This window comes from Schistocerca serialis, chromosome 3 (genome assembly GCF_023864345.2).
Source record: "Schistocerca serialis cubense isolate TAMUIC-IGC-003099 chromosome 3, iqSchSeri2.2, whole genome shotgun sequence".
Taxonomy (NCBI): Eukaryota; Metazoa; Arthropoda; class Insecta; order Orthoptera; family Acrididae; genus Schistocerca; species Schistocerca serialis.
Window position 1 is genome coordinate 266,488,846 of NC_064640.1, and position 12,410 is coordinate 266,501,255.

A 12,410-nucleotide genomic window follows, 5' to 3' on the forward strand; every position below is an offset into this window, starting at 1 on the left:
CACTTTCTTCCATTGCTTCACAGGCCACGTTTTATGGCTTCGACATCACGTTTTCCTGTTACGGATGTTTGCATCATTGATGAGTGATTTAGAAATGGCAGTTCGCTCTGCGATTCCCAGATTTTGGAGCTCCCTTCGCTTTTTTTTTTGGTGCTGACAGGGCTCGCGGGTGCGACATCGAGTTCTGCAGCGACTTTTGCAGTTTTCATCCACTTTCGTCACAATCATTTCCAATGACCGTTTGTCACGATGACTCTATTCACAATTTCGTTCGAATTGTAACTTAGCAAATCACGTTTTTCCGCTTTCCCTGCATGCGGTACATATTTTCGATACGGTGCCTCTTCAAACGCCAAACACTTCGGCTACCTTGGTTACGGAAATGCCCACCATATGAACACCAAAAATTTGCCAACGTTGGCATTCACTTAGCTCCAACATTATGCACTCACAACTACACAGGACACTGTAATGACCACGACTTATACTTGCAACGTGTGAGGACATTTGGAAATTTTTGGTGAGGCCTTATGGGACCAACTGCTGACGTCATTGGTCCCTAAGCTTACACACTATTTAATGTAACATAAACTAACTAACGCTAAGGACGACACACATACTCATGCCCTAGGGAGGACTCGAACCTCCGACGGGGGAAGCCGCGCGGACCGTGACAAGACGCCTGAGACCGCGCGGATACCCAGCGCTGCTTGAGGACATTTCACAAGACCGTTCGCAGTCAGATACTGCCTTATGCTCAAGCTTGTATTTCTCCCGGTGTTTCCATATTTTTTCCCCTTGTCTGTGTGTATCTTACCTTCCTCTACCGGTGAAACTTCCCCTTTGTATGTAAAAAATGACAGTGCTGAAAAAACTCTTAGGTTATTTGATTTTCAAACAGCTGAGCAAAACTGAACGTACTCAGACAGTTCTGTCTTTACTTATTCTGATCATCACTAAACTGACACACAATATTTTTAGCGCAACACAGTCTGACTTTCAATAATCACTACAAAAGAATGGCCCAGACTAATAATAACCTATACCTTTCATGAATCACTTACCTCACAAAAATCTTCGTTATTCGAACTACTGCAATACAGCGAGTGCCAATACTGCCATCCTTTCATGATCTCCAGTCTTACAAATTTCCTTTTTCTGACGGACACACGTCCAGATCGACCGCTAATAGTAACCTCTCAAAACTCTGTAATCTCTCTCCCGACATCCACCACTGCTGGTGGCTCACCTCCAACTGCGCAACGCTACGCGCTGTTCACATCAAACTGCCCAACGCTACACAAGCGAATATTCCAACAATGAGTCCAAACAGCCACAGACTGCACACAGCGCAGTCAGCGATTTTCAAACAGAGCGCTACGTGGCGTTACCAACATAAAAACCTAAACAGTCTACTTACACTGGTGCTAGGTTGAAATACTAGCTGGCAATTAGTTTTGATCTTCTGATGACTTTACTAGACTGTAAATGACACCATCATCTGAAAACTATCAGAGACGGCTGCTCGGATTGTCTTCTAAATCATTTATATCCGAGGCCGTGCTGAAACGTAATGCCTACGAATTTTTTTATGTCAAAGCTCTTAAAGCTTTTAAATAAAACTAACGTTATTAACATTCTACAACATCTTCTTCACGTCTTCATATTCATTCCTCAACATTGTCACTCTGGAGACGAATACATTTCTCCCAACGAGAGACCAGTTTGTCGATACCGTCACTGTAGAAGGTTTGACATTGTAGACATAGCCACAATCTCATCTCTGCTCGCACAGCTTCATCACTATTACAGTGAAGTTCTCGAAGGTGTTCTTTAAGTTCTGGAAAGAGACGAAAATCGTATGGGATCAAGTCGAGACTGAATCGATGATGATCTATAACAGTGAACTCAAGGCGTCGGATTGTTGTATATGTCGCAGAGATCGTGTCCAGTCTGGCACTGTCATGCTAAAGGAGAGGGTTCTACATGTGTGGACGAACTCTTCGAATTGGAAACTCGATTACGGCACGCCATTTTTCATGTGCCGACATAGTTACGTCGCACACCGACATGTTACACGCTACAATTCGGAGCGCTCTAGCGGAAGAGGGTGGCAAACACGTGGACATGAAGAATAAAGATGTAGAATGTTAATGACATTTGCTTTATTTAAAAGCTTCACGAGTTTTCACATAAAAAGTCGGAGGTGTTACTTTTCAGCGCGCCCTCTTAGGTTAGAAACAGGAGAGAGCCTACAGCACTTCGTTGGGGAACGACAGACATCACTTCTGGTTTACTCGACGACTTCCCGTCAGTTACTACTAACTGTGACCTCTCTGATAGGAAATCACGAATCCAGTCACGCAACTGAGACGATACTCTATAGGCACGCAATTTGATGAGAAGACAGTTGTGAGGACGCGGTGTAAACGATCTCTGGAAATCTAAAAATATGGAATTAAAAAATGGTTCAAATGGCTCTGTGCACTATGGGACTTAACTTCTAAGGTCATGGGTCCCCTAGAACTTAGAACTACTTAAACCTAACTAACCTAAGGACATCACAAACAGCCATGCCCGAGGCAGGATTCAAACCTGCGGCCATAGCGGTCGCCCGGTTCTAGACTGTAGCGCCTAGAACCGCTCGGCCACACCGGCCGGCTATAAGGAATCAATTCGAGGTCCCGAATCGACAGAACTCATTACTTCGTGTGAATAAAGAGCTAATAATGTTTCACAAGAACGATACATTTTGCATCCTTGTTGGCTATTAGGCAATAAATCGTTTTCTTCGAGGTTATTCATATATATCCGAACACAGTAAATGTTCCAGAATCAAACGAAATCAACGTTAATGATACGACTTTGTAATTCAGCGGATTATTCATATTTCCTTTCTAGGGTATTGATATTAAACTAAGCTCCTCCCTAACAGGCCATGAAGGCCCCATGGTACCGACCGGCTGCCGTGTCATCCTCAGCCCATAGGCGTCACTGGATGCGGATATGGAGGGGCATGTGGTCAGCACACCGCTCTCCCAGCCGTATGTCAGTTTCCGAGACCGGAGCCACTACTTCTCAATCAAGTAGCTCCTCAGTTTGCCTCACAAGGGCTGCTTGCACCCCGCTTGCCAACAGCGCTCGGCAGACCGGATGGTCACCCATCCAAGTGCTAGCCCAGTCCGACAACTTCGGTGATCTGACGGGAACCGGTGTTACCACTGCAGCGAGGCCGTTGGCGATATGAAACTATAAGACACGACAAAAATCAGTTTTATATGCCAGTTATTTACCTCAGGATCCAATAAGATGCGCAATCGTGAAATAAGTCATCTTTAATTTTTTAAAAGAAATAGAGAACCTCTACCGAAAAACTAACCACAAGAGTTGATTTAATTTGATTTACATACGGTATTTTTTACAGTTTAATGAGTTTTTACGGTTTACAACAAGACAATCGTAAAACTCATTTTTCTCGTATACTGCTGTCAGCTGCTTCCTGTGAATCGCTCGTTACTTTCCTGTGTGGTCTTTTCTCTTACTACTGCTCTTTATATGTTTCTAATTTTTACAGTACATCAAACAATTTTTTACTTGTACGTGAGCCCAGCAGCTAAAATGCACAATTAATAAATTAAGCACAGCTATTAACTCGGTTTCAATGTGGCAGACTCGCGCATGCGCACAAAATTTTGGCGCATGGTTTCAACTGAATTTCCATTCTGTATACTCCCTATTCTGTGGCTGGGCTCTAATTCAACTTCTCTGAACTCCCACACACTCGTTTGACGTTACGTACTCCGCGTACAAGCTTGTTTAATACGTTTCTTTATGCTCAACAGGACACAGGATTCATTAATGGGTTGTGTCACAACTTTGCCAATGATGCATCTTGAGTCGAATCGATAAGTGGTATACAGTCATTAAGCGTACAAATTTTGAGTATCTGGAAGGAATCATGAAGTCTAATGCAAGGATAAAAGCAGTAATTAAAGCAAGACTATAAAGGATTGACTTAGTACTCCACTTAACAAAAGAGGTTTGAAAAATCTCCCTAAAATTGCAAAAATTCTACGTTAAAAAATATTCATTCATACAGAACGCCAGTATGGATCAATAACACGTCAATAACAGGAAATTAAGCAATCATGAAGACAGGAAGAGTGCTAATGAGAAAATAGACAGTAAAAAAGCTTTCGTAAAAAGTAAGACATATTAATTTAGAGGAAGAGTATTAATTATTTAATAGGGACATCTGAAGAATGAGTTCTATCAAGCTGTAAAACGAGTCTGAACAGTACAATAAAAAATTAAAGTGCAAGCAATCTAGCTTAGGAATATTGGGAGGAAACTTGCATTTAAACAAAAATCTGAGAACATAATAAAACGTAAAGGTAATGCTAAGAGATTCTAAGCTATTCGCAATTAAATAGTTGCAAGAAGATGAGAAACCAGTGGACACGAGAAGAGATGAAATAGAAAAGTGAACAGATTATGTTTTCGGTGAAACCTGAAGTGAAATTTTGCATACTAGACTCAAAAATCCTAAGAAATTTTTGTGTTACGTAAAGTTAGTAAATGGACCATAATTAGCTACTCAGTCGCTCAGTGACCATACTGGCACCAAAACAGAAGATGACAAAGAGAAAGATGGAATAATGAATTCGGTCTTACAAAACTGATTCGCTGTGGAAGATCGAAATACGGTACTCTTGTCAGTCATCCCACCAACGTCGAAATTGAAGATACTGGCGTAAGTGCTCACGAAACTGAAAAGCAACTTTAATATCTCAACAGTAAAAAGTCATACCACAGAAGGAAAAACTGAAACCAGCTATACCGCCTGAATGAATGATTTGTCTCACTGTAAACTATCTCGGGCCTTGCCACATCGTCATACTGCAGCGAGGATTTCTCATACAAATACTATTCATTGTCCTTTATTATAACAGAATATTCATAATTTTCTTGTTTACAAAAGCTTTTCCATTATACAAGCTGTTTGACTATTATAGTTACAAATGAAACAAGCAAATAATCCTAATAAACATAGGTCCATGAACCATACGATGTATGCACTGGTGCCGTCATGTCAGTGTTACAACAATGTTAATTTCAAAGGCTACGTTTATTTCAATACACCTCAAGAGAGGCGTAAATTACAAAGTGTTAAACTACCCTCGTTTAATTTTATTATAATTCCGGATATCTAAGTGCTGATAAACAGCGTTTTGACAACGAGTGTATCGGTCGTGAGTCGCCAATAGCATGGTCTCACACGTCCCTCGACATGAACTTGTGGGATTTTTTTGTGTACAGATGTTTAAAAGCTTCGAGGTATTCCAACCTTGTTGATAGTGTCAATGAACTACGGGAACGCATTGTGGATGGTTGTAAGTCCGTTCAGAACACGTCTGGGAGTTTTGAACGTGTACGAGCATCGATGAGGAGACGTACTTAAAGCCTGCCTTCATATGAACGGTGGCCATGTGGAACAGTTGTATTGCGTTCGTCCTCAGACGGAATTCTGTCTGTGACACTATCTCCCCTATTTCGCGATAATACAAAATGAGCTGCCCTTCTTTGTACTTTTTCGATGCCATCCGTCAGTCCCACCTGATGCGGATCCCACACCGCACAGCAATACTCCAGAATAGGGCGGACAAGCGTGGTGTAAGCAGTCTCTTTAGTAGACCTGTTTCACCTTCTAAGTGTTCGGCCAATGAATCGCAGTCTTTGGTTTGCTCTACCCACAATATTATCTATGTGGACGATCCAATTTAGGTTATTTGTAATTATAATCCCGAAGTATTTAGCTGAATTTACAGCCTTCAGATTTGTGTGACTTGGCTGATTTCTTTTAGTTCAAATGGTTCAAATGGCTCTGAGCACTATGGGACTTAACATCTGAGGTCGTCAGTCCCCTAGAGCTTAGAACTACTTAAACCTAACTAATTTAAGGACATCACACACACCCATGCCCGTGGCAGGATTCGAACCTGCGACCGTAGCGGTCGCGCGGTTCCAGACTGAAGCGCCTAGAACCGCACGCCCACAACGGCCGGCTTTTCTTTTAGTACTCATGTGAATAACTTCACACTTTTCGTTATTCAGGGTCAATTGCCACTTTTCGCACCATGCAGATATCTTATCTAAATCATTTTGCAAGTCGTTTTGACCATCTGATGACTTTACAAGACGGTAAATGACAGCATCATCTGCAAACAATCTAAGACGGCAACTCAGATTGTCTCCTGTGTCGTTAATATAGATCAGGAACAATAGAGGGCCTGTAACACTTCCTTGGGGAACGCCGGATATTACATCTGCTTTACCCTATGACTTTCCGTGTATTACTACGAACTGTGACCTTTCTGACAGGAAATCACGAATCCAGTTGCACAACTGAGGCGATACTCCGTAGGCACGCAGTTTGATTAGAAGACGCTTGTGAGGAATGGTGTCGAAAGCCTTTTGGAAAATATGCTGTAAATTGTTTCCGTTGTCATCAGAAGGATTCTGGAACCCCGCTACTGTAGTACAGAAGAACATGCAAAATTTTTGTGCACATGAAATCCGGCCTGAGGTGTAAAATCAGTATTCCGTTATTTCACCTGCGTAAACTATCAAAATTTTACTGATCTATAAAGTTCTATTCATATGAGCGAAATACCGTACTCTGGCAGGGCAAAGAAGGGAACCAGCGGAAAAATGCTCCTATCGGAGCACAAGTAAGGTGAATATGTTCGTGTTTAAAACACTGACTGAAAAGTGGTCTATCAGCTGCCTCATTCTTCCTTCATCAACACCTTTAAAATGTTGGCATACGATGGCATTCGCTCTTTTCTATGCTGAGAGAGAAGGAGACTGTGACAGCGGGAAAGAGACGGAAAAGAAATAAATAAGATAGCAGACAGTGGTTGTGGTATGGAAAGAGTAAGGGAGACAGTGGCAGTGTGAGTGAAAGAAAGGGATGCAGTGACAGTGTAACACAGTCGACAGTGACACAAAAGCGCTAAGAAAAGAGTGGAGACAGTGCCATCCTGAGGGGAATAAAGAGAAGAAAAAGGTGAAATGGAGGAGGGCCAGTGCTAAGGAGAGAGAAAGTCTATGACAATGACAACGAGGAAAAGAGAGATTGTAACAGTAAGAAGAGACAGCAGCGGTGGGAAGGAATGACTGAGACAGTGGCAGTAAAAGAGAGCAAAAGGGAGACACTGACATTGAGAGGAGACGGTAGTAATGGGACAGAATGATACAGAATGTGGCTGTGAGACAGGATACAGCGACAGCTGGAGAGACATAAGCAGAAAATGACAATTAGTTGGGCTGAATGAGTGCGCGAGGATGGGCAAGCCGGCCGCTGTGGCCGAGCGGTTCCAGGTGCTACAGTCTGGAACCGCGCGACCGCTACGGTCGCAGGTTCGAATCCTGCCTCGGGCATGGATGTGTGTGATGTCCTTAGGTTAGTTAGGTTTAAGTAGTTCTAAGTTCTAGGAGGCTGATGACCACAGAAGTTAAGTCCCATAGTGCTCAGAGCCATTTGAACCATTTGAATGTGCAAGTCGAAGTGGATGCGTATGTGATGGACCTATGGTTGCAAGTGAGTTACAGTTAAGGGAGTTTACGGGAGTGAGAAGTGAGTTGCATGTTAAAAAGAACGCGAATATGTTCGCATGCCAAATTTTTTGGTGCTGAGGAAGGAAGAATGAAGCAGCTGATGCCACACTTTTCAGTCAAAGTCTTTTAAACGCGAGCATATTCGCCTTTCTTGTACTCCGAAGGAGCATTTCTCCTATGGTAGCTCTTATAGTCGAACACCTTTTATTCAAAAAGTAAAATGTAAAGTTTGTGGCTCAAGTCTGCACCGGATACTGGCATGACAGTGGGCAGAGTGCAGAGTTTCTTCGCCGCAGCACTAAGAGGGAGAGGGTGGTGGGGGTTGTGGGCCCATCTCCCCGGCCACGTTTTATCCCCGAGCAATATCGGGGAACAAACAATGGTAGCATTTATTTCTGTAAAATATCTGGGCGTATGCGTGCGGAACGATTTGAAGTGGAATGATCATATAAAATTAATTGTTGGTCAGGTGCCAGGTTGAGATTCATTGGGAGAGTCCTTAGAAAATGTAGTCCATTAACGAAGGAAATGGCTTACAAAACACTCGTTCGACCTATACTTGAGTATTGCTCATCAGTGTGGGATCCGTACCAGGTCGTGTTGACAGAGGAGATAGAGAAGATCCAAAGAAGAGCGGCGCGTTTCGTCACAGGGTTATTTGGTAAGCGTGATAGCGTTACGGAGATGTTTAGCAAACTCAAGTGGCAGACTCTGCAAGAGAGGGGCTCTGCATCGCGGTGTAGCTTGCTGTCCAGGTTTCGAGAGGGTGCGTTTCTGGATGAGGTTTCGAATATATTGCTTCCCCCTACTTATACCTCCCGAGAGATCACGAATGTAAAATTAGAGAGATTCGAGCGCGCACGGAGTCTTTCCGGCAGTCGTTCTTCCCGCGAACCATACGCGACTGGAACAGGAAAGGGAGGTAATGACAGTGGCACGTAAAGTGCCCTCCACCACACATCGTTTGGTGGCTTGCGGAGTATAAATGTAGATGTAGATGTAATATCCCTGGACCCTGTGTGTCAGGTTTTCATATTTTACTATCCTGAGGGATCGTTTGTTGTGGCTACATCTTGGATTATCAACTAGTGTTACTAAACGAAATGTACACCCGCGTGCAAAACTTAAGCACCAAAGTAACCTTAGCCTGATGTGAGACTTCCAAGTAACATATCTCAATGAAACTTGTACCAGACATACAAAGACCTGCCACAGTATAGTGCAGGAGGCAAGTGAAAGAAATACGCATTTGGCAATTTTATTCAAAGACAATAATGACACTGAAGTCACTCATGATGGTCCCCTGGGAAATACAAACGGCGGAATTTGGTTCTTACAAGGGAACATCCCCATCGCCCCCCCCCCCCCCCCCCCGCAGATTTAGTTATAAGTTGGCACAGTGGATAGGCCTTGAAAAACTGAACACAAATCAATCGAGAAAACAGGAAGAAGTTGAGTGGAACTATGAAAAAAATAAGCAAAGTACACAAGCTGACTAGTCCACGCGCAAGATACGCAACAGCAAGGCGAGAGTGAGTCCAGGAGCGCCGTGGTCCCGTGGTTAGCGTGAGCAGCTACGGAAAGAGAGGTACTAGGTTCAAGTCTTCCCTCGAGTGAAAAGTTTACTTTCTTTACTTTCGCAAAGTTATGATCTGTCGGTTCGTTCATTGACGTCTGTTCACTGTAATACGTTTAGTGTCTGTGTTTTGCGACCGCACCGCAAAACCGTGCGATTAGTAGACGAAAGGACGTGCCTCTCCAATGGGATCCGAAAACATTTGATCGCAAGGTCATAGGTCAACCGATTCCTCCACAGGAAAACACGTCTGATATATTCTATACGACACTGGTGACGGCATGTGCGTCACATGACAGGAATATGTTGTCGACCCACCTAACTTGTACACTTGACGAATGGGTAAAAAGATTCTTCTACCTTGCCCGATTTAGGTTTTCTTGTGGATGTGATAATCACTCCCAAAGAAGTGATGAAAACATAAGAGTTTGTCACATAAACTGCAACAAAAGAATGCAACAGTTTCACAGTCGCACAGTTTTCTCTGTGCTCTGTCAAAACATATGTTTTTAACGTTTTCAAATATTTCCGTGTGTAGACCGTCAAATCCTGCATATGTCCAAGCAAATCTCAACATGTCCTGGAATTTTGGAGAGCGAAGTTGATTATGTGTGAGTGCCTGAACTTTGATAATTGTCTGAAAATAAAAAATTAAACTTGTCACTCGAAGGACGACTTGAACCAAGGACCTCTCGTTCCGCAGCTGCTCACGCTAACCACGGGACCACGGCGCTCCTGCGCTCACATTGACTTTGATGTTGCCTATCTTCCGCATGGACTACTCAGTTTGTATATTTTGCTTATTTTTTTCATAGTTCCACACAACTTCTTCCTGTTTTCTCGATTGATCTGTGTTCAGTTTTTCAAGGCCTATCCACTGTGCCAACTTATAACTAAATCTGAGAGGGCTGCGATGGGGAGGTTCCCTTGTTAGTGGGGTATGTGGTCGCCACGGACGGCAGTGCACGCTATGCAACGTGCTCCCTTGCTGGCCACGAGGTTGGTAATGAGTTCTTGTGGCGGGGCGTTCCATTCTTCCACCACCGCGGTTGACAACTGGTGGATGGTCTATGACGCATGGAGACGTGCTGCAGTATACCTCCCCAGCGCATCCCACAGGTTCTCAATGGGATTTAAACTCCTGGAAACAGGCAGGCCAGTCCCTTCACTGAATATCATCTCGTTCCAGGAGCTCCTCCATATGCGAAGTTTGATGCTATCGCTTACTGCCATCCATAGAAATGAAGTGAAGTCAGCGGACAGCACAGGTGAAGGAGATCTTGGAACGAGAGGATATTCGGCGAATGGAAGGGCAGCCCGTTCCCCCGACTTAATTCCCGTGATTACGTGTAGGATGCTTTGGCGAGACGTACTGCAGCACATCTACATGCACAAACGACCATCCAGCATTAGTCAGCTCCCCGTTACCAGAGCATGCACTGCCGTCGCTGGTGATCACACATCCTATTGAGAACGATGTCCACATTTTGTAATGTCCAGACCATTATAAATCGCAGTGACTTCAATGTAATTATGGTCTTGGAATAAAAGTCTCATACCCGTTTGTCACACTGCGTATTTCTTTCAGTTACCTTTTGTACTATACTGTAACAGTTTTATCTATGCATGATCCAAGTTACTTGGCAATGACACATTACGCGAAAGATATTTCTGTCATTACGTATTGCTCACCTGTGTACTTTCAAAATTTCATGCAACATCTACAATGTTCTGACAGAGAGAATATCTATACTGCTATACATTACTAGCCATTAAAATTACTACATCACAAAGATGACGTCCTACAGACGCGAAATTTAACCGACAGGAAGAAGATGCTGTGATATGTAAATGATTAGCTTTTCAGAGCATTCACACAAGGTTGGCGCCACTGGCGACACCTACAACGTGCTGACATGAGGAAAGCTTCCAACCGATTTCTCATACACAAACAGCAGTTGATCGGCATTGCCTGGTGAAACGTTGTTGTGATGCCTCGTGTAAGGAGGAGAAATGCGTACCATCACGTTTCCGACTTTGATAAAGGTCGGATTATAGCCTATCGCGATTGCGGTTTATTGTATCGCGACATTGCTGCTCGCGTTAGTCGAGATCTAATGACTGTTAGCAGAATATGAAATCGGTGGGTTCAGGAGGGTAATACGGAACGCCGTACTGGATCCAAACGGCCTCGTATCACTAGCAGTCGAGATGACAGGCATCTTATCCGCATGGCTGTAACGGGTCGTGCAGCCACGTCTCGATCCCTGAGTCAACAGATGGGGACGTTTGCAAGACAACAACCATCTGCACGAACAGTTCGACGACGTTTGCAGCAGCATGGACTATCAGCTCGGAGACCATGGCTGCGGTTACCCTTGCGCTGCATCACAGACAGGAGAGCCTGCAATGGTGTACTCGACGACGAACCTCGGTGCACGAATGGGAAAACGTCATTTTTTCGGATGATTCCAGGTTCTGTTTACAGCATCATGATGGTCGCATCCGTGTTTGGCGACATCGCGGTGAATGCACATTGGAAGCGTGTATTCGTCATCGCCATACTGGCGTATCACCCGGCGTGATGGTATGGGGTGCCATTGGTTACACGTCTCGGTCACCTCTTGTACGCATTGACAGCACTTTGAACAGTGGACGTTACATTTCAGATGTGTTACGACCCGTGGCTCTACCCTTCATTCGATCCCTGCGAAAGCCTACATTTCATCAGGATAATGCACGACCGCATGTTGCAGGTCCTGTACAGGCCATTCTGGATACAGAAAATGTTCGACTGCTGCCCTGGCCAGCACATTCTCCAGATCTCTCACCAACTGGAAACCTCTGGTCAATGGTGGCCGAGCAACTGGCTCGTCACAATACGCGAGTCACTACTCTTGATGAACTGTGGTATCGTGTTGAAGCTGCATGGGCAGCTGTACCTGTACACGCCATCCAAGCTCAGTTTGACTCAATGCCCAGCCATATCAAGGCCTTATTACTGCCAGAGGTGGTTGTTCTGGGTACTGATTTCTCAGGATCTATGCACCCAAATTGCGTGAAAATGTAATCACATGTCAGTTCTAGTATAATATATTTGTCCAATGAATATCCGTTTATCATGTGCTTTTCGTCTTGGTGTAGCAATTTTAATGACCAGTAGTGTAGTTAGATGAGTTAGTCAATCAAAAAGAAAACCCAAACATTATTGTAA

The 12,410-nt window shown here is 43.9% G+C and overlaps 1 protein-coding gene across 1 annotated transcript in view; it reads left to right on the top strand.

Moving 5' to 3' along the window:
* The window catches only part of LOC126470780 (secreted frizzled-related protein 1-like), a 415,034-nt gene that overhangs the window by 250,852 nt on the left and 151,772 nt on the right, over positions 1-12,410 (top strand). The window lies entirely within an intron of this gene.